This window comes from Halichoerus grypus, chromosome 5 (genome assembly GCF_964656455.1).
Source record: "Halichoerus grypus chromosome 5, mHalGry1.hap1.1, whole genome shotgun sequence".
Taxonomy (NCBI): Eukaryota; Metazoa; Chordata; class Mammalia; order Carnivora; family Phocidae; genus Halichoerus; species Halichoerus grypus.
The window spans coordinates 102,964,316-102,987,805 of NC_135716.1; the positions used below are offsets into that span (position 1 = coordinate 102,964,316).

Here is a 23,490-nt window from a genome sequence, read left to right on the forward strand (position 1 = left end):
CTATGGAATAGGAGAAAATATTTGCAAACTATATATCAGATAAGAAATTAACATCCAAAATATATAAGGAACTCAGACAACTCAATAGCAAAAAAAAAATTTTAAAAAATCCAAATAATCCAGTTAAAAATGGGCAAATGACCTAAATAGACATATTTTCCAAAGATGACATAGAAATGGCCAACAGGTGCATGAATAACATCACTAATCATCAGAGAATGCAAGTCAAAACCACAATAAGATATCACCTCATACCTGTTAGAATCGCTATTACCAAAAAGACAAGAGATAACGTATTGGCGAAGATGTGGAGAAAAAGAAACACTTGTACACTGTTGGCGGGAGTGTAAATTGGTACAACCCCTGTGGAAAACTGGAGTATGACGGTTCCTCAAAAAATTAACAGTAGAGGTAACATTTGATATAGCAACCCCATTTTGGTGTATATATCTGAAGGAAATTAAATCACTATCTCAAAAAGATATCTGTATCACCATGTTCATTGTGGCATTATTCATAAAACCAAGACCTGGAAACATCTTGAGTATCCATCAACAGATGGATGGGTAATAATAAAAGTGTGATATGTAGACACAATGGAATATAATCCAGCTCTAAAAAAGAATGATATCCTGCCATTTGAAACAATGTGGATAGACCTTGAGGGCATTATGCTAAATGAAACAGTTGAATAGAGGAAGAAAAAAACTATATGATCTACTTATCATGGTGAGCATTGAGTAATGCATAGAATTGTTGAATCGCTGAAACTAATACAACATTATATAGCAACTATACTTCAAAAATAAAATAAAAAAATAAAAAAAATAATTTCTTCAAGTAAAAATTTATTTAAAAAAATCACATGAGTTCACTTACATATGGAATCTTAAAAAAAAAAAAAAGCCAAACTCATAGAAACAGAGGAGAATAGAATGGTGTTTATTAGGACAAGGAGTGGGGAAAATGGGGAGATGTTGGTCAAAATGTACAAACTTCCAGTTATCAGATGAGTAAGTTCTGGAGATCTAATATTCAGCAAGGTGTCTATACTGTATTATATACTTGAAAGTTCCTGAGAGTAAAGCTTTAATTCTTACCACAATCACATATGCACACAAAAGGTAATTATGTGAGGTGATGGAAGTGTTAACTACCCTAACTAATCCTATAATGGTAATAATGTGGTAATTGAGGCATGTATCAAATCAACACTCTCTACACCTTAAACAATGTTATATGTCAATTGTCTCTCAATAAAGCTGGGAAGCAATTAATAATAAAAAGAAAGCATTGATGTTTAGTCTGAGGTTTGTGGCTTAAATTAGTGGGAATGATGTTCCTGAAGACATAAGCATTAAAGAAGGAGCAGGTGAGGTGGGCCTTCTACAGCAAATGGTGTGGGGAGGCAATGGTATTTCCACTTCAATGACATCTCTAGCATCTATTGATTCCTCATTGCCCCTATTTGGTTCTCTTGGTCCAAGAAGATAACAAAGTCAATATCAGGGATCAGGAGATGGCATAGCTGCTTGGCATAAACCAAACCAGGCAGAAGTTGGAAGGTTGAAGAAAATTGTGTTGCATGTTTTGAGTTTTCTATTTTGATAACAATCACTTTTAAGTTGCATTTCTTTTGTCCTCCATTTTGATTATCTTCTCTTACTTAACCTTTTTGCCTGTTCCCCTCGCATTCACTGTTAATATTCCGATTGAATTCTATTTTTCAGCCTTATTTATCACACTTAAGAGTAAATAATAATTCTGTAGTTATGTTAGTTTAGAATCCTCAAATTGTTTCCTTAGCTTGTCAATTTCTCTTTTCAACTCTGATTCCATTTTGCTTAAATATTACATCTTTGAGCTTTTATTTTACTGATTTCAGGATTTTAGTAATTTATTTCTACAGCATGTAACAACTTATTATTAATAAAACTAGGGTTTTTATTGTCTCTGCTTCTTACTCTTTAGATTACATTTCCCTATAGCCTGAATTTTCCATCATCTTTGTAAACATCAGTTTTTGCCACTTGGTTACTTTTGCATATTTGAATAATTTTCATGCTATTCTTCTTAATTTTGTTTTTGTTTAAAGTGGCATGCCCTATCTAATCTCCCCAGTCGGTCCCCTGTAAAACAAATGTATATTATTTTATGTCCATGTTTTCAATATAGTATGAGGGCCGGAAATTGTGTTAAATCTACCTTTTTAGAGTCCAGGAGCATAAACCACTTCTTGAGGACCTGACTTTGAGCTCTCTTTTGAGATGTTTTTTCTGTGTTATATATTAGATGTCATTTCATTTCTTTTGGGATATTCTACCACAAAGATTGATACTCATAAGCCTGAGGTAAATTCCTAATGTGGCATGAAGCTTTGTAGCCAATGCTTACCTTAAAGTATGTTATCATTATTCAGCACCACATCATTTCTCTCCACCCGTCATTACAAGCTCAAAGAGCAAAAAGCTTAGGGCACCTACTGGTTTGGACACAGTTTTTATTAGTACGTTGCAGGAATGGAGAATTTCACCTGGAGCTCTCAATGTGTCTCCTTGTTTCATATTCCTATTCTCTCTGGGGATCCCAGTACATTTATTTTCTCTTGTCCACAGTACTTTTCAATTATTATTTCTTGTGGAAAGAATTAGCTCTCTGTAGTTATGATAACTGCATTTTCTCTCTGCCTGCCCAGAAAGGAAAGATAAAGTTTTGAGCAGCTACAGTTCCTTCTCCCTCTGTTGAGATAGTTTGGTATTGACGATAAGAGATTTTTCAGGGACACTCCCATGATCATTATAATGGGGGATGTTTCTGGGTATTGTCAACCTATCTTCTTTCTCAAGTGCTGAGAGCTTATCTTCTTTAAATTAAATTATCTTCTTTAACTTAAAAGAAGAGCTCATCTTCTTTAAATTAAAAATGGTTAAAGGGCTCCTGGGTGGCTCAGTCAGTTAAGCATCCGGCTCTTGATTTCAGTTTAAGTCATGATCTCAGGGTCCTGAGATGGAGCCTGGCATCAGGCTCCTGGCTGAGCAGGAAGTCTGCCTCTCTCCCTCTCCCTTTGCCCCTCCCCACCCTTGCTCACTGGCTCTCTCTCTCTAAAATAAATAAATAAATCTTTAAAAAAAAAGACTTCAAAAAATTAAAAATGGGGGGCGCCTGGGTGACTCAGTCGCTAAGGGTCTGACTTCAGCTCAGGTCATGGTCCTGGGGTCCTGGGATCAAGCCCCACATAGGGCTCCCTGCTCAGTGGGAAGCCTGCTTCTCCCTCCCCCACTCCCCCTGCTTGTGTTCCCTCTCTCGCTGCATGTCTCTCTGTCAAATAAATAAATAAAATCTTAAAAAATTAAAATTAAAATAAAAAATGGTTAATAAAATGAAATACTTCACCACTCTCTTTCCTAGTTTTCCTTGAAGCAACACTTAGGATTATTTTATCTCAGGAGGCTTCCTGTTAAGTTTACACCTTAAGATCTGAACCTTCATACAGGCTTAGTTTAAAATCTCAACAACTAACTTTCACTATTTCGTAGAAATATTTAGACTTAACTAGTTTTGGTTTCAGCTGAATTTTTTTTGAAAAATTATTTTTAGTGGTTTACCAAGATTTATTTTTGTTTTATATCAAATAAATACAGTCCTTCAACTGCCCAGAGATTGGTCAAAAGGAAGGCACGTTTTTATTCTTCTATGATCTAGAGATACGTACTGTGGTGGGTTAAATTTTGGCCTCAAAAAAACAGGTCTAAGTCCCAACCCCTGGAACCTAAAAAAGGTGCCATTATTTGGAAAAAGGTACTTTGTACTTGTAATTAAGTTAAGAATCTGGAGATGAGATCATCCTGTGTTTTTATACGAGAAGCAAAGGGAATGTAAAGATTGCAGACATGCTGCCATAAGCCAAGGAATGCCTAGAAACACCAGAAGCTGTAAGAAGCAAGAAAGAAATCTCCCCTAGAGCCTTCTGGCCCCCAGAATTATAAGATAATAAATTTCTGTCATTTTAAGCTATGAACCTTGTGGTAATTCATTGCAGTAGCCTTAAAAAAATCAATACCTGTCCTTTAAGTGGGACTTTCTACCAGATGCAATGTGATTAGTAGGCCATGAATTTCCTACTCCTATAGAGATGCCAGCAAAATCTATCCCCATACCTAATTTATTCATTCTTATTAGTTCTGCATTTCAGATATTTGGGATCTCAAAAGACAGCATACTGCAGTGATATAACCACAAACTTTAGAGATAGCCTGACTGGGTTCAAATTACAGCTTTAGTACTTCTTAGCTATGTGACTTTGAACAGATTATTTGCTATCTCTTTACTTAAGTTTCTTCTCCACAGAATGGGAATAATGATGGTACATATCTTATATGTTGCAAGAAATAAATGACTTAATGAGATGAAGGACTCAGAACAAGATCTAGCACATAGTTGCTGCTACATAGCTCGTATGGTTATTTAGCTTGCATGGTTTTATAACCAGTTGGAAGGTCAGTTATAAAGAATAAAAATTTCACGGAGGATGAAAACTATCATTTTCCATCTTGTTTAGCATAGCCAATTGAAGAGTAACTGTTTATTAAAAGTTAGTAATGTTGTTAGAGATGGTAGATGAAAACTATCCTCTGCCTATGCAATGGGATGATATTTAACATTATAAGGATATAATGAGAAGTGAGTTTGAAAGAAGTTGTCCTATTTGATCCTAAGGAAATGGATCATGTGAAATAAATCTTCTTAATCCACACATCTTATAGATGAAATAGACCTAATGCCAACCTCAGAACTTACTTACTTTAAATATCTGGCATATATTCTAAATATATTTTGATATTATTAAATTCAAAAAAAGTCTATTGGATTAAAGACACTTAAACAGTTAATGTTTATACTATTAGGGCTAACCTATCTTTTGGGCATAATTTCAGAAAGTTGCATCAACCTTTAGAAGAATTATTTTGCCATATGGATAAAATAATGTAGGAAAGGCCCCCAAATGTTAGCAGACAAATTAATAATAACATATACTTATCTACACATCTAAACATACATTTATCATACATATCTAAAACATTGTAATTTTAATATATTTTAACACAATGGACACTACAGACAGTAATCCTCATAACAATGTTGCAGGATAGGATTGCATGTTGTTGATAATAAAACATGAGCCTCAGAGAGGTAAAAAGACTTGTCAAGGAATCCAAGCCCTCTGAATCATTAGAGAAAATCCTCTGTTAATTAACCAGCCGATTTATCTCACTTCATAGAATGGGAAGAGTACAGACTTCGAATTAATAGGACAAATAGACTATAATTCGGATAGTGATGCAATCACAGGGAATGACATTCTTCTATTCAGTTACCTTTGCGCCAACACTTATTACTCTCCTGGATAAAAAGCATGGAGCTAGAATGAATTACAAGGGGCTATCACTTTAGGTGGGGTCTGGAAAGGAGAACTTGTATGAACACAGTTCTCTATATCAAGCAGATTGGGCTTAAAGCAGGATCTGAATGAAGCATCAGGGAATTGAACTAGGAATAAAGGCTAAAAGCCTCTGTTTTGGGAGAGACTGTTTTGTTTTGTTTTGTTTTCTTTCATCCACTCAACAATCATTTATTGAGGACCTACTAAGTATCAGAAATTTAACATATATATCAGAGAGAGCAAAAACTTTTTTTTTTTTTTCCTGCCAATTTGAAACATATAGTCTGGCAAGGAGCTACTGGTGTAATCACATCATTTTGTGTCCAGCTGTTCCGACCAAGGTGTTATGAATGCAAATGCTGAACAGTTGTCCTTCGGTACCTCTGCTGTGAATGTTATCTGCTCGAGAGAAAAAAGTCCTTTAAAAAAATAGTCCTCTTGAAAAAAATAAAGCAACTAAGTTTGGACCAAAATGAGAAAAAAGGTTTCAGTTTGGGCTTTGCCAAAAAACTTTTTTCTCATTTTTTCTTTAATCCATAATAACACTAATCATATTAAGAAGTTGAAAGAATAATACAATTAACACAATTATATTTACTATCTAGAGGTGTTTTTTTTTTCATTTTTTTTCTTTACATTTGTTAAACTGAGTCTCATGGTAGGAAAGAAAAGTATGATTTGATTTGTAATGTGCATATTTTAAAATCATGTAGAAATGAGTACAAACTTCCAGTTATAAAATAAATAAGTCACAGGGATAAAAAGTCACAGCATAGGGAATATGGTCAATAATATTGTAATAACATTGTATGGTGACAAATGATAGCTACATTTATTGTAGTGTGCATTGTGTAATGTGCAGAATTGTCAGCTCACTATGTTGTACACCTGAAATTAATTGTATGTCAACTATACTTCAATTAAAAAAGGTGAGTAGTCATCACAAAGAAAATCAGAGACAAAATCAAGTAAATGTTATTTCTTTCTCCTATTACTGGATTTTGGAGCTTGTGATTCAGCACAGCTTAAGTAACGCTCATTACGCTAAATTTAACAGTATCTCTTTTGGTAACATCCTCAATAAACTAAAACAGTAGATTCATGGGCATGCTGCTTATGAATATTTTGAGAAACAATGATCTGATGACCTATTGCTGCACAACAAATTATAGCAAATCTTAAAATCACAATCTATTATTGTTGTTTACAATTCCATGGGTTGACTGGGCTCAATGGAATAGTTCTTTTTTTTTTTTTATTTAAATTCAAGTTAGTTAACATATAGTGTAGTATTGGTTTCGGGAGTAGAATTTAGTGATTCATCACTTACATATAACACCCAGTGCTCATCCCAACAAGTGCCCTCCTTGACCCATTTAGCCCATCCCCCCCCCCGCCAATCCACCACCCCTCCAGCAGCCCTTAGGTTCTTCTCTATAGTTAAGAGTCCCTTATGGTTTGCTTCCCTCTCTGTTTTTGTCTTATTTTTCCTTCCCTTCCCCTATTTTCTTTCTTAAATTCCACATATGAATATATCATATGATATTTGTCTTTATCTGACTGACTTATTTCACTTAGCACAATATACTCTAGTCCCATCCACGCTGTTGTAAATGGCAAGAGTTCATTCTTTTTGATGGCTGAGTAATAATGCAATATGTATATATATCCAAGTGGTGTGTATATATATATACCACTTCTTCTTTATTCATCAGCCAATGGACATTTGAGCTCTTTCCATAATTTGGCTATTGTGGATATTGCTGCCATAAACATTGGGTGCATGTGTCCCTTTAAATCAGCATTTTTGTATCCTTAGGATAAATACCTAGTAGTGCAATTGCTGGGTCCTAGGGTAGATCTATTTTTAACTTTTTGAGGAACCTCCATACTGTTTTCCAGAGTGGCTGCACCAGTTTGCATTCCCACCAACAGTGCATAAGGGTTTCCCTTTCTCCACATCTTCACCAACATTTGTTGTTTCCTGTTGTTTGTTAATTTTTGCCTTTCTGACAGGTGTGAGCTGGTATCTCATTGTGGTTTTGATTTGTTTTTCCCTGATGATGAGTGATGTTGAGCATTTTTTCATGTGTCTGTCAGCCATTTGTATGTCTTCTTTGGAGAAATTTGTCTGTTTATGTCTTCTGCCCATTTCTTAATTGGATTATTTGTTGTTTGGGTGTTGATTTTGATAAGTTCTTTATAGATTCTGGATACTAATCTTTTATCTGATATGTCATTTGCAAATATCTTCTCCCATTCCATAGATTGCCTTTTAGTTTTGTTGATTATTTCCTTCACTATACAGAAGCTTTTTATCTTGAAGAGGTCCCAGTAGTTCATGTTTACTTTTGTTTCCCTTGCCTCCAGAGACACATCTAGTAAGAAGTAGCTGTGTCTGAAGTCAAAGAGGTTGCTGCCTATTTTCTTCTCTAGGATTTTGATAGTTTCCTGTCTTACATTTAGGTCTTTCATCCATTTGAATTTATTTTTGTGTATGGTGTAAGAAAGTGGTCCAGTTTCATTCTTCTAGGTCACTGTCCAGTTTTCCCAACACTATTTGTTGAAGACACTGTCTATTATCCAGTGGATATTTTTTCCTTCTTTGTCAAAGGTTAGTTGTTCAGTGGAATAGTTCTGGCTCAGGGCTCTCATGAGATTGCAGCCAAGTAGCAGCTGATGTGGAAGTCATTTATTAAAGACTAGATTCACCTGAGCTGCATGTGAGTCATGAGGTCACATGCTAGACGTTGATACTGAGGTCATTGGCCAGGAGCTCAACTGAGGCTGTTGACTGGAGTAATCCCATGTGTCTTTCCATATTGCTTGGGCTTCTCACAGCATAGCAGCTGATTCTAAGAGTGAGGATTCCAAGCGACAGGAAGTGGAAATTGATAGTCTCTTAAAGATAGGTCCAGAAATTTAAACGGTGTCATTTCTCCTATATTCTATCAGTCACAGAAGTCAATAGCCTGTCCGTATTATAAGGGGAAAGATAAAGCTCACACCTCTCATGGGGAGAGTTGTCAAAAAAAATGTCATCATTTTTAATCCACAACACACAGAGAGGTTATACACAAAGGTATATGCTATAACCTTAAATATTTCCCTATACACCTTTTACCCTGACAATATCAACTATATATTCCCTCATTTCCACATGTGTTTCTAAAGGCTATTTCCTCTGCCTGGAATATTTTACTCTTTCTCCTTCCTTTTTGACCTAATTCATCCTTAAATACCTGGGTTTAATAGTAACTACTATATATCTATTAATGAAGTTATAAAATTTATGAGAAAACAAACAAGAATATAAAAGGAATAAAAAAGTTAGAGTCTAATATTAGACCTATGAATCACTATTACTCTTCCTAATATATAAAATGTATGATGGCCCTTGCAAGCCATAGCTTCCTTTTAAATGTTTTCTCTTAGCTGTTTATTCAATCTGGGTTTAATAATTAGAAGTGTAGTAGAGTTTTCTTGTTCACACTAGTTAGTAGAAAACAGTGGTTGACAAACTCTTTTTTTAAAGGGCCGGATAGTAAATGTTTTCTGCATTGCAGGTCAATATAGTCTCTGTCACATCATTCAGTTTTGCCCTTGTACCATTAAAGCAGACACTAATAATACATAAATAAATGGGTATAGCAGTGTTTAAAAAAAAACAAAAAAACTTTGGTTATCAAAACAGATAGCAAGCCAAGTGAGATCTACAGACTCTGCCTGGAATATCCCACAGCTATAGAATAACCCCACATGTGTTGAGAAAGACATTGCAATCAGTTCACATAAATTAAAGGAAGAGGTGGGGAGATCACAATTACCATGAGAAGAGAGGCAAATAATATTATTTAGGATACTTAGGATTTTCTTTCAAAGTTTTTTTTTTTTTCCCTAAGAAAAACAAAATACAAAAAAAACCTGTCAGCAATGTTTTTCTTTTTACTTTTTAATTTCTATAAAAAAGTGATTTAACATAGTACATTTGAATGGATATTTGATATTGAGTTAAAATATCTAGCTTTAAAATATGATTTCTAGCTACTGATATTAAGGTGAGTGTTGGAACATCATCTTATCTACTTAAGTTTTTTTTTCTTTTGTCTTCATAAATACAGAGTAGTTGTGAGCTTCAAATGAGATGCTTTTATGAAAGAAATTTTATTCATAAAGTTGTTCCAAAGACATTTTTAGTATTTTATATAGTTTACTTATTTGGGGAAATACATCAGTTGAAAACTGATAGACAATTTTAAAAAATCGATGTAAAAGTATAATAAATAAAATTCAAAATAATAGAATTGGGCCTAAGAATATCTCTGTCCATCATGTGCAAAAATGAATGGAAAAATAGCTTAACCTAATGAAATCATTGGTATTTGTCCCACACAGAACCTCTGCTCATTCATTTCCTACATAAAGAAGAGATAAAGAAATATCATAGAAAAGCAGCGAGGTTGTACACATAACAAGATTGTCTTATTTTTCTTTCTCTCCAATTTCAATAGCTATACTTCATACTTCATATAGGTTTAAAAAATGCTACTGAAATTATTATTATAGAAAATCAGAGTGCTCAGAAATCTGATAAACTATCAGAACAAGTTTAAAACATTAAAATTTTATAGAGATAATCAAAATAGCTAAAGGTTACCTGTTACAGCTGTGTAGCATTAAACAGAATAAAGAATGGCTAATTACAATAATTAAAGCAGGAAATTAAGAGGTAACAGCCAGGTATATAGGGCTTATTATTTTATTTAAAGATACCTTCTAAATGATCCATTAAGGATTATTTAATTACGAAGAATAAAATTTCATGATGACAAATTTGAGTCAAATTAAGCAAAGAAACAGCCATATTGAAATTGCTATTGAGTTAATGAAACCAAAGCTTATCCAGGCACAATATGAAGAGATATTCAGGTTCCAACTCAGTTTCTCAGTTTATTAGTTACATGTTCAATTACAGAATTTGTACAGGCGTACCTCCTTTTATTGTACTTTGTTTTACTGTGCTTTGTAGATAATGGCGTTTTTTACAAGTTGAAGGTTTGTGCCAACCCCGCATCAGGTAAGTCTATGGCACCAGTTTTCAAACAGCGTTTGCTCACTTTGTGTCTCTGTATCACATTTTGGTAACTCTCAAAATATTTCATACTTTTGCATTATTATATTAGTTATGGTGATCTGTGATCAGTGATCTTTGATGTTACTATTGTAACTGTTTTGGGATGCCATAAACCATGCCCATAGAAGACAGTAAATTTGAATGATAAATGTGTGTGTTCTGATTGCCCCACCAACCCTCAGTTCCTCGTCTCTCTCCATCTCTTCAGGCCTTCCTTTTCCCTGAGACACAATAATACTAAAATTATGCCAATAAAACCCTACAAGGGTTTCTAATTGTTCAAGTGAAAGGAAGAGTTGCACATCTCTCACTTTAAATCAAAAGCTAGAGATGAAACATGAGAGACTATGGACTCTGAGAAACAAACTGAGGGTTCTAGAGGGGAGGGGGTGGGGGGATGGATTAGCCCGGTGATGGGTATTAAAGAGGGCACGTTCTTCATGGAGCACTGGGTGTTATACGAAAACAATGAATCATGGAACACTACATCAAAAACTAATAATGTAGTGTATGGTGATTAACATAACATAATAATAAAAAAAATGGAATCTTAAAAAAAAAAAAAGAGCTAGAAATGATTTAAGTTTAGTGAGGAAGGCATGTCCAAAGCCAAAATAAAATGAAAGTGAGGCCTCTCACACCAAACAGATAGCCAAGTTATGAATACAAAAGTACTTGAAGGAAACTAAAATTGCTACTCCAATGAACACACAAATGATAAGAAAGTGAAGTAGCCTTATTTGCTGATATGGAGAAAGTTGTAGTGGTCTGGATAGAAGATCAAACCAACTACCACATTCCCTTACACCAAAGCCTAATCCAGAGCAAGCCTGTGACTCTTCAATTCTAGGAAGCTGAGAGAGGTGAGGAAGCTGCAGAAGAAAAGGTTGAACCTAGCAGAGGAAGTTTCATGAGATTTAAGAAAAGAAACCATCTTCATAACAAAAGTGCAAGGTGAAGCAGCAAATTATCCAGAAGATCTAGCTAAGATCATTAATGAAGGCAGCTATACTAAACAATACATTTTCAGTGTAGATGAGATAGACTTATACTAAAATAATATGTCACCTAGGACTTTCATAGTTATAGAGAAGTCAATGCCTGGCTCAAAGCTTCAAAGGACAAGTTGCCTCTTGTTAGGGGTTAATGCAGCTGATAACTTTAAGTTGAAGCCAGTGCTCATTTACCATTCTGAAAATCCTAGGGCCCTTAAGAATTATGCTAAATCTACTTGTGCCTGAGCTCTCTAAATGGAAGCCTAGATGACAGCACATCTGTTCACAACATGGTTTACTGAATATTTTAAGCCCACTGTTGAGACCTACTGGTCAGAAAAAAGATTCTTTTCAAAATATTATTGCTCAGGGATGCCTGGGTGGCCCAGTTGGTTAAGGGTATGCTTTCAGCTTGATCCTGGGGTCCTGTGATGGAGTCCCACATCAGGCTCCTTGCTCAGCATGGAGCCTGCTTCTCCCTCTGCCTGCTGCTCCCCGTTTGTGCTCTCTCCCTCTCTCTCTCTCTCTCTGACAAATATGTCAATAAAATCTTTAAAAAAATATATTATTGCTCATTGACAAGACACCTGGTCACCCAAGAGTTCTGATGGAGATGTACAAGATTCATGTTGTTTTCATGCCTGTTAACAAAACATCCACTCTGCAGCTCATGGATCAAGGAATCATTTTGACTTTCGAGTCCTATCATTTAAGAAATACACTTCATAAAGCTATTGCTGCCAGAGATAGTGATTCCTCTGATAGATTTGGGCAAAGTGAAACTTTATGGCAAGGATTCACTAATCTAGATGCCATTAAGAACATTTGTGATTCATGGGAAGTAGTTAAAATGTCAACATTAACAGGAGCTTGTAAGAAATCTATTCCCTACTTGCAGGTAACATGAGACCCTATCTAGGAAACCCAAAAGACTCCACCCAAAAACTGGTAGAACTGATACACAAATGCAGTAAAGTCACAGGATACAAAATCAGTGTAGAGAAATTTGTTGTATTTCTGCAGATTTCTCTTTTCAAGGAGAGAGAAATCAAAGAATCAATCCCATTTTCAATTGCACCAAAACTCATAAGATACCTAGGAATAAACTTAACCAAAAAGGTGAAAGACCTGTACTCTGAAAACTACAGAACACTGATGAAAGAAATTGAAGATGACACAAAGAAATTGGAAAACATTTCATGCTCATGGATTGGTAGAACAAATATTGTTAAAAGAGCTATGGTACCCAAAGCAATCTACAGATTTAATTCAATCCCTATAAAAAGGCCATCAGCATTTTTCATACAGCTAGAACAAACAACCCCAAAATTTGTATGGAACCACAAAAGACCCTGAATATTGTACACCTGAAACTAATATTACATTGTATGTTAACTAACAGGAATTTAAATCCAAAAAGAAAAAGAAAAAAAAAAAAGAAGAAGTTGATTCCAGCCCTCTTAGATGACTTTGAGGGGCTCAAGACTTCCGTAGAGGAAATACCTATAGATGTGGTGGAAACAGCAAGAGAACTAATAGTGGAGCCCAAAGATGTGACTGAATGGCAGCAATCTCCTGATAAAACCTCAGCAGCTGAGGAGTTGCTTTTCATGGATGAGCAAAGAAAGTAATTTCTTGAGATGGAATCTACTCTTAGTAAAGATGCTGTGAAAATTTTTGAAATGACAACAGGGAATTTAGAATATTATACCAATCTATTTGATAAAGCATCAGCAGGGTTTGAGAGGATTGACTCCAATTTTGAAAGAAGTTCTACTGTGGGTAAAATGCTATCAAACAGCTTCACATGCTACAGACAAATTGTTCATGAAAGAAGAGTCAATTGATGCGGCAAATTTCACAGGCTGCCTTATTCTAAGAAACTGCTACAGCCACCCCACCCTTCAGCAACCACCACCTTGATCAGTCAGAAGCTATCAACAATGAGGCAAGACCCCCCCACCAGCAAAAAGATGATAACATACTGAAAGCTTAGATGATGGTTAGCATTTTTTTTAAGATGTATTTATTTATATTAGACGAAGAGAGAGTGATGAGTGATGGGGAGGAGTAGAGGTAGAGGAAGAGAGAGAATCTCAAGCAGTTTCCTTTCTCAGTGCAGAGCTTGATGTGGGGCTCAATCTCACAAGCTTGAGATCATGACATGACCTGAAATCGAGCTGGATGCTTAACTGACTGAGCCACCCAGGTGTGCTGATGATTAGCATTTTTTAACAATAGAGTATATTTTAATTAAGGTATGTATTTTTTTAGACATAATGCTATTGCACACTTAACAGACTAAAGTATAGTGGAGACATAACTTTCACATGCATTGAGAAATGCAAAAAATGATTTGACTTACTTTATTACAATATTTGCTTTATTGCCATGGTCTGGAATTGAGCCCACAATATCTCTGAGGTATGCCTGTACCTTTTCCCAAACCAATCAATTACAACCTTTCTTTACTGCAACACTATTCCAGAAGTTCTTAAATTTTGTCTCTTCATAACATCCTTAGGGTCTCAATTTTTTTTTTCATGATATTCATAGGCCAAAAGAAATACTCAACCATTCTGTTTATTTAATAATTAGTTTCTTAAAACTTAATGTTTATATCTTTAAAGTGTAGTAGCTATTTGAAAAATAAATGTGCATAAATGGAAAAAATATTTTTATTTCACTCTTAAATAATCTCACTAACTTATTAATGGGATGTGTGTGCCCATTGAGTGCTGCACTACTTGTTAATCATCTTTGAATTAGATTGGATGTTGCCACCCTCATTTTCTCTTTCAAATTGATTTTTGCATGGTAATTGCTTTTAAAATGTTTTTTCTTAAGACTATTTTTAGAGCAGTTTCAAATTCACAGCAAATTTGAGAGCAAGATACAGAGATTTTCCATTTCCCCCATGCCCCACCCAGGCGTAGCCTGCCCTATTATCAGCATCCCCTACCAGAGTAGTACTTTTATTACAGTTGATGAACCTATGTCAACACACTACAATCACCCAAAGTCCATATTTACATTAAGGCTTACTCTTGGTGTTTTACATTTTATGGGTTTGGATCAATGTATAATAACACGTATCCATCATTATGGTATCATATAGTGTGTTTTCACTGCCCTCAAAATCATCTGTGCTCCATCTGTTCATCCCTCTCCCCTCCTCCAATTCCTGGCAATCACTAATCTTTTTGTCTTCATAATTTGCCCATCCAAAAATTTCATAGAGTTGAAATGACATAGTAGCCTTTTAAAATTGCCTTCCCCACTTAGTAATATGCATTGACATTTCTTCCATACCTTTTCATGACTTGATAGCTCATTTTATTTATTTATTTATTTATTTATTTATTTATTTATTTATTTATTTGGAGAGAGCAAGCAGGTGGGGGAGGGGGTAGAGGGAAAAGGAGAGAACCTTAAACAGATTCCCTGTGGAGCACAGAGCCCAAATAGGGCTCCATCTCAGGACCTGAGATCATGACCTGAGCCGAAACCAAGAATCGGATGCTTAACGGGCTGAGCCGTGCCCCACTAGCTCATTTCTTTTTAGATCTGAATAAGATTCCATTGTCTAGATGTACCACAGTTTATTTATTTATTCACTTACTGAAGGACATATTGGTTGTTCCAAGTTTTGTCAATTATAGTTAAAACTGCTATCAACCTCCATTTGCTGGTTTATACATGGACAGCTGATTTTAACTCCTTTGGGTAAATACCAAGGGGTATTGAGTGCTGGATTGTATGGCAAGAGTAAGAGTAGTTTTGTAAGAAAGCACCAAATTGTCTTGCAAGTGACTGTACCATTTTGTATTCCCACCAACAATGAATAAGTTCTTGTTGCTCCATATCCTCACCAGCATTTGGTTTTGTCAGTGTTCTGGATTTTGGCCATTTTAATGGGTATGTAGTGGTATTTCATTGTTTTAATTTGTATTTCCCTAATGGCATATGATGAGGAACATCTTTTCATATGCTTATTTGCCATCTGTGTATCTTCTTTGGTGAGATATCTGTTAAGGATTTTGGACCATTTTTTAACTTAGATGTTTTATTTTCTTATTGCTGAGTTTAAGAATTCCTTGTATTTTTTGAATAACAATCCTTTATCAAATGTGTCTTTGGTAAAACTTTCTCCCAGAAAAGTTCCAGAATTAGAACTTTTCTAATTCTCTTGATGCTGTTTTTTGTAGAGCAGAAGTTTTTAATTTTAATGAAGTCCAACATATCAATTCTTTCTTTCATGGATCATGCCTTTGGTGTTGTATCTTAAAAAGTCATCACCATACCAAGGTCATCTAGGTTTTCTCCTATATTATCTTCTAGGAGTTTTATAGTTTTAAGTTTTACATTTATATCTATAATTGATTTTGAATTAATTTTGGGAAGGGTGTATGGTCTGTGTCTAGATTGGTGGTTTCTTTTGACCACAAAAAAACACCAGAAACCTAGCTTAGCAAACATGTTATCATCCAAAAGAATGTAGCACAATATAATACTGAAACTGTAAACTTCCTCAAGAAAGTATTTTACACAATGTTCAATAGGTGTTCTGTGTTGCTGAATTTCCTTTGAAAATGTAAAATGTCCTGGAGCACACCTGTGAAATCAATGAGGTATCCTGGAGTGCCTCAGGACAGTTTGGGAATCAGGACTATCTGCCATCGATGGAAAAACCAAGGTATGTAAATGTATAAAAAAATAAACTACAGAGGATATTTGTAGTTATATAACACAAATATAGAATCAATATCTAGGATATATAAAGAAATCCTACAAATCAATGATAAAAGAGAAATAATCCAACAGAAAAATGAGTAAAAATCTTACATAATTTTCAGAAAAAGTCCTAAAGTATTTCATAGGGGAAACATTAAAATGCAGTTAATCTCATTAACAATCAAGTAAATGCGAAGTAACACTATAATAGATACCATTTCATACTCACTGTAATCAGTATCTATTACATATATTTAATACATTAAAATTATAAATAATTCTATTCCTCCAAAAGTGTAGAGCAAAGAAATTTTTATATACTGCTGGTAGGAGTATAAACTAGCACATTGACTAGGAATGAGTTTGGAATTGTCTGGTCAAGTTAGAAATTCACATATCCTATCAAATATGATTCTACTCCAAGTGTACACTCTTGATAAATGAATGCACAATTACCCTAGGATACATATGTTGGTCATATTGAGAAAATGAAACAACCCAAATCCCTGTCAATAATAAATAATTAAATTGTATATTCATGAAATGGCACACAATATTGCAAGGAAATGTGTAAACTATGCATTTGAATTTAAATAGTATCATGTCAAGTGAAAGACACATAAAATATACAGTATATGATTCCATTGATATAAATTTCAAAAATGGACAAAATTAGGGACACCTGGCTGGCTCAGTCAGTGGAGCATGCAATTCTTGATTTCGGGGTTGTGAGTTCGAGCCTCACTCTGGGTGTACAGATGACTTAAAAATAAAATCTTTAATTAAAAAATGGACAAAACCAGGGGTGCCTAGGTGGCTCAGTGGTTAAGTGGCTGCCTTCGGCTCAGGTCATGATCTCAGGGTCCTGGGATAGAGCCCTGCATCAGGCTCCCTGCTTCTCCCTCTCCCTCTGCCCACTTCTCCCTCTGCTTGTGTGTGCTTTCTCTCTCTCTCTGTCAAATAAATAAATAAAATCTTTAAAAAATAAAATAAAAATTTTTAAAAATGGACAAAACTAGTCTATACTATTTGTAATGCATAGATGGAGACTAAACAAAACAAGGGAATGACTGTCACAGAAGTCAGAGCAGTGGTATTTTATAGGGAGTAAGATGCTATGGAAAAGGGACAATTAGGAATAATTTCTGAGATTCTAACAATGTTATATATTTTGACCTAGGAGATGTTTACCCAGTGTTCAATTTGTAATCAGGCATTTAAGTGCACATTATTTTATTTTATGTTTTCTATGTATGTATTTTTTATCCTAATTTAAAAAATAAACAGATAGGTTCTCTTACATCATCTACCACCTAAGAGTCACCCTGTAAAAAATAGCAACCTCTCCCTTTTCTCTCCGCCATCTGCTTGGCTGCCACAAAGCAGCAACCATGTGTGAATGCATCCCCATCCTTGTTGACCAGAGTGGTGTCCAGACTGGCAATGCCTGCTGGGAGCTCCATTGCCTGGAACATGGCATCCAGCCTGATGGTCAGACGCCAAGTGACAAGACCATTGGAGAAGAGATGACTCTTTCAATACCTTCTTCATGCTGGGAGCATGTTCCCAGGGCAGTGTTTACAGACCTGGAGCCCACAGTCATTGATGAAGTTCGCACTAGCACCTACCCTCAGCTCTTCTACCCTGAGCAGCTCATCACAGGCAGGGAAGATACTGTCAATAAACTATGCCTGAGGGCACTACACCATCAACAAAGAGATCATTGATCTTGTCTTGGACCAAATTTGGAAACTGGCTGCTGACCAGTGCATAAGGTCATCAGGGCTTCTTGGTTTTCCACAGCTTTGGAGGGGGATCTGGTTCCAGGTTCATCTGGAACATCTCTCTGTAGTTTATGGCAAGAAGTGCAAACTGGAGTTCTCCATTTACCCAACCCCCCAAGTTTCCATAGCTGTGGTTGAGCCCTACAATTCCAACCCTCACCACAAACACCACCCTGGAGCACTCTGTGCCTTCACAGTAGACAATTTGGCCATCTATGATATCTGTGGTAGAAAATTCGATATTGAATGCCCAGCCTACAGTAACTTGAATAAGTTGATAGGTCAAACTGTGTCCTCCATCATTGCTTTCCTCAGGTTTGATGGAGCCCTGAATGTTGATCTGACAGAACTCCAGACCAACCTCATGCCCCATCCCTGCATCCACTTCCCTCTGGCTACATGTGCTCCTGTCATCTCTGCTGAGAAAGCCTACCATGAACAGCTTTCTGTAACAGAGATCACCAATGCATGCTTTGAGCCAGCCAACCAGATGGTGAAATGTGACCCTTGACATGGTAAATACATGTCTTGCTGCCTGTTGTACTGTGGGGATGTGTTCTCAAAGATGTCAATGTGTCCTTGCCACCATCAAGACCAAGCGTACCATCCAGTTTGTGGACCGGTGCCCCACTGGCTTCAGAGTCAGCATTAATTACCAGCATCCCACTGTGGTACCTGGTGGAGACCTGGCCAAAGTACAGCGAGCTGTGTGCATCCTGAGCAACACCACAGCCATTGCTGAGGCCTGGGCTCACCTGGACCACAACTTTGACTTGATGTATGCCTAGTGTGCCTTTGTTCACTGGTATGTGGGTGAGGGCATGGGGGAAAGAGAGTTTTCTGAGGCCCGCGAGGACATGGCTGCCTTTGAGAAGGATTATGAGAGGTTGGTGTGGATGTGGATTCTGTTGAAGGAGAGGGTGAAGAAGAAGGAGAAGAATACTAAAGTTAAAAATGTCACAAAGGTACTGTTTTACAGGGAACCTTATTCTGTTTTGAACATCGAAAAGTTGTGCTCTGCTGAAACTGCTGAATCACAGACCTGTACCTCTGAAACAATATATTATATGTTAAAAAAAAAAAAAAGAAGAAGATAGTAGGAAGGGAAAAATGAAGGGGGGGAAATCAGTAGGGGAGACGAACCATGAGAGACTATGGACTCTGAGAAACAAACTGAGGGTTCTAGAGGGGAGGGGGTGGGGGGATGGATTAGCCTGGTGATGGGTATTAAAGAGGGCATGTTCTGCATGGAGCACTGGGTGTTATACACAAACAATGAATCATGGAACACTACATCAAAAACTAATGATGTAATGTATGGGGATTAACATAACATAATAATAAAAAATAATAAAATAAAATAAAAAAAGAGGAAATGTAAAGAACCCATAAATTAAATGAAAAAATGTTCAGCCTTAACCTTACTAGTAAATAGGATGAAGCAGATTCGAACTAAATGATATACCAAGTCTCTCCTTCCAGATAGGTAAAAATAAAAAAAGTTGAACAATAAAAAAAAAAAAGTTGTGCTCTGATCAGTTAATTTGTATGTAGCAGTGTACACTCTCATATACAGTTACTGACCTATGCTTTTAAAACATGGCACTTTGTTATAGACCCACGCTGTCCATTTCTCTGATGGGTTTGAATAAATGTCTTAAATGGAAAAAAGTAAATGGATAAAAAAAAACTAGAAAATACAAACTCAAAATGGCACTTGCCTTGGAGAGCTAATTAAATGGAACTCAATATATTCATGTTGTTTTTGTTTTTCAAGAATTAGGTTAAAGTGTAAATGGCAGCGTTTGTAATTTTGGATGGAGAGAAATGAGTCTTGATTGTATTTTCTGCTTTTCCACTCTGTTTTTTTTTTCCTCTCCAAGAAACATCAACAATAAACAAGCAAATCAAAAGAGGTCATGTAAACCAAGAGTACACACTTACTTTCAATACCGTCTGTAGTTGTCCCTACTGCAGAGGATAAAGATGTTTCAAAGGTTGTTTGTATAGGTTTTATAGGTTGTAGAGTCCCATGAGACAAAAGCAAGCAAGTTCTGTGAATCAATAGATGGAATGACCTATTGAGGGTGGAATGCATAATAGCAAATGGTATGAATGGCAGGTCTGATTGGTAAAAGAAAAAAAGATTTGGGAATATGTCTGTATAAATAAATTACATAGGTAAAGATCAGGTTGTTTCATCAATACAGAAAAGTTAGAAGAAAAATCTATTGTATGTGAAATTTGTTTGCTAGGCTACAGATAGGGAAGATCTACATTTTGAGAGTGCATATAAGATGTAAATTTCATAAGTATTTATAATCCAATGAAACAATTATAATCATTTGTGATCATCTAGACTATGATTGTCTTAATCATATAAGACATATAATCATATAGTTTGACATATATATGTCATATATATATCATATATATCATATAGTTTGATGTATATATATATTTAAAGATTTTATTTATTTGAGAGAGAGAGTGAGCATGAGCAAAGGGGGAGGGGCAGAGGGAGAGGGAGAAGCAGGCTGCCTGACGAGCAGGGAGCCCAACTAGGATGCGGGGCTCGATCCCAGGACCCTAGGATCATGACCTGAGCTGAAGCCAGATGTTTAACTTACTGAGCCACCCAGATGCCCCTGAAATATATTTTTGAAACAATTTCTGGAATGGAAAATTGATTTTATTATACATTGTGGGACATATGAAAACACTTGTATTTTACAAATTTGTTCTGTCTTGTTTTATTTCTTAGGGGGGAAGGTGCAGAGGGAGAGGAAGAGAGAATCTCAAGCAGGCTCCACGACCCGCACCAAAATCAAGAGTTGGAAGCATAAGCTACTGAGCCACCAAGGCACCCCTAAAAATGTTTTTTAAAATAAAATTCTTTGTTGGGGCACCTGGGTGGCTCAGTCGGTTAAGCGTCTGCTTTCAGCTCAGGTTATGATCTCAGGGTCCTGGGATCGAGTCCCACATCGGGCTCCTTGCTTAGCGGGGAGCCTGCTTCTCCCCTGCTTGCCACTCCCCCTGCCTGTGCTTGCTCTCTTCCTCTCTCTCTGTGTCAAATAAATAAAGTCTTTAAAAAGAATTCTTTGTTAAAAACATGTTCATATACCCTAAAGAAAAAAATGTTAAATATTTTATGTATTGATAATATGCATAATCATGATTTTTTTTACTTGAATTATAATAAATCTACCCTAGGACCTTTTCTATAGTCCTCTTGCAAAAGTGGTCATGCTAAGAGTAATGCCTTTCCATTCAAACCTATTGTTTCTGGATCAGAAATAGAAGAACATATAGACCAGTAAAAAGAAGTTGTTCAAGGCCTCTGTCAGCCTAGAGGTAAATCTTTTTTATCAAAGAGAATCATGGCTTCAGCCCCACCTGGATCACCCCACCCCCTACATCTCTCAAGCTAGATGCCTTGTAAAATATGTAGTCTGTAAAACTACATGCAATGGATGCAGGCAGGCTGGTTCTGAGAACTCAGAGTGGGGTCCCTCAGGACCACCAAGAGGGTCCTTGGCTTCTCACAGGATAGAAATCAGACACAAGTTAGAGAGACTAAAAGCAGAGTTTAATGAATAGTGTGAATGACAGAGAATAGCAGACAGTGTCTGGGAGACTTGGAAAGGAAAGAATAATGAGTCTCCCCAATGCATGGGGTTAGGAATTTATATTGGAAAGGGGTCCAGGTTATGTGTTTCTCCAGGAATCCAGGGTAGGGTCTGATCAAAGGTGAGTGTCAGATGAATAATAAGTATTATTCCATAAATCACTAAAGGTAGGGGGTATTGATGCCAGATTCATTCAAAGCTAATGTCTTTGAACATGTTTGGGATCCAGCACTTCTTAGATATTATCAGGTGTTTGGGAGCCTAAGACAAAACTGGGAGAATGATTCACTTTCTTACTTCCTCCTTGACTGGGAACATAACTTCTTTAGTTTTTACTCAGATGTAAGTTGAAATAGAGAACATGAGTAAATAGGGCCTAGCAGAAAAAGAGCAGAAATGGAACTTTTCTAAAATGGAGTCCTTTCAGCTTCTCTATCTCACAATCACTCCAAAGACAAGAGAATCCAGGCTCAAGAATTATTTTAAGATGATACTGCTTAAGCCACTAATTTGACAGTTATGTTAAATACTATATATAAATATATTATATGTAAATATATATATGAAATCGTTTATTTAAAACATATAAAAAAAAGCTTCAGGCTTATTTAATCTATGTTCTAGTGAGAGATCAATATTATTAAATGTTTTACTAAGTCTTTTTATGTGAAATACTATTTTCAACAATTTCTGTTTGGACCAACAGATCACATTGTTTCCCTTCCATCTTTTTTGAAGAGTCTAGTATCATAACTATGTTGTATAGTAATTTATTTTCCTAAGGTTTCCTTTGAATATCATGAATTCTGTTGTTTGTGATTCAGGACAGATATTTTTAAATGTTGAATATTTTATAGATGAAATAATGTACTGAATAGAGCCAGTGTGTCTTACATGAAAGCAATATTACTTCAAAATGTTGCTGCAGCCAACTATTTCCTATTTTAAAACCTAAAGAAAAAAAAAGTTTACAGTACCATAAACAGCATGTAATAAATAGTTTTCATGATGTGACTACGTGACTATGGTCCCAATAAATACATTATTGTCCCAAGACTCACAGCTCATTAGAGAAATGCTACCAGCTTGTAAACAAATAAGCAAGCCATCAAGTTTTCAGGTCAACTTTAATCACTAGAAGAATTTTAATCAGAAATGGCTGAAATCCCAAATACCCCAAATCACCGGCATGAAAAAATAATAATGTGAATTAGAAGCTTTGGCATAGAGGGAAATTTTTCTTTCATTGATTCCTTAAAAAAAAAAAAAAGCCAAAGTAAATATTTTTGTAAAGAGATCAAATAAATTTATTTTAAGCCCTTCTATCTATAATAGCTTGTTTGTGGCTTCTTAGAAGGAGGCTAAAAGCAGGTATGATTGACTGATTAGGATTGTTTCCATAAAAAATAACAAATATTTGCTATTAGTAATCATAAAAACAGAGACACAACCAGGAAGTTGTTTTTAAAGTCTCTATTTTTGAAGCCAGATTATTAAGGCAAGTGAAATAATATGATTAAATTCCTTTTTTAGACTGCAATACGGAAAATTTCATCATGCCAGATCACTGGTTACTCTCTACAGTACTAATTTTCCAAATATTCTATGATGTAACATTCAGTACTTGAGTGTTAAATTTTATAGACTCTTGTTTCTGAGTAGATAATCTTTTGGTGTTCCTTAGAAAATGGTTTTTCAATTTTTTGACTGAGAAACACAAGAAAAAAAAAAGAACATTTTCCATTGTGATGCAACACATGTATGAGTGTGTATG

The 23,490-nt window shown here is 35.7% G+C and overlaps 1 pseudogene; it reads left to right on the plus strand.

Moving 5' to 3' along the window:
• Window positions 1–17,694: 17,694 nt before the first annotated feature.
• LOC118529514 (tubulin alpha-1A chain-like) lies at window positions 17,695–19,163 on the plus strand (annotated as a pseudogene).
• Window positions 19,164–23,490: the final 4,327 nt, after the last annotated feature.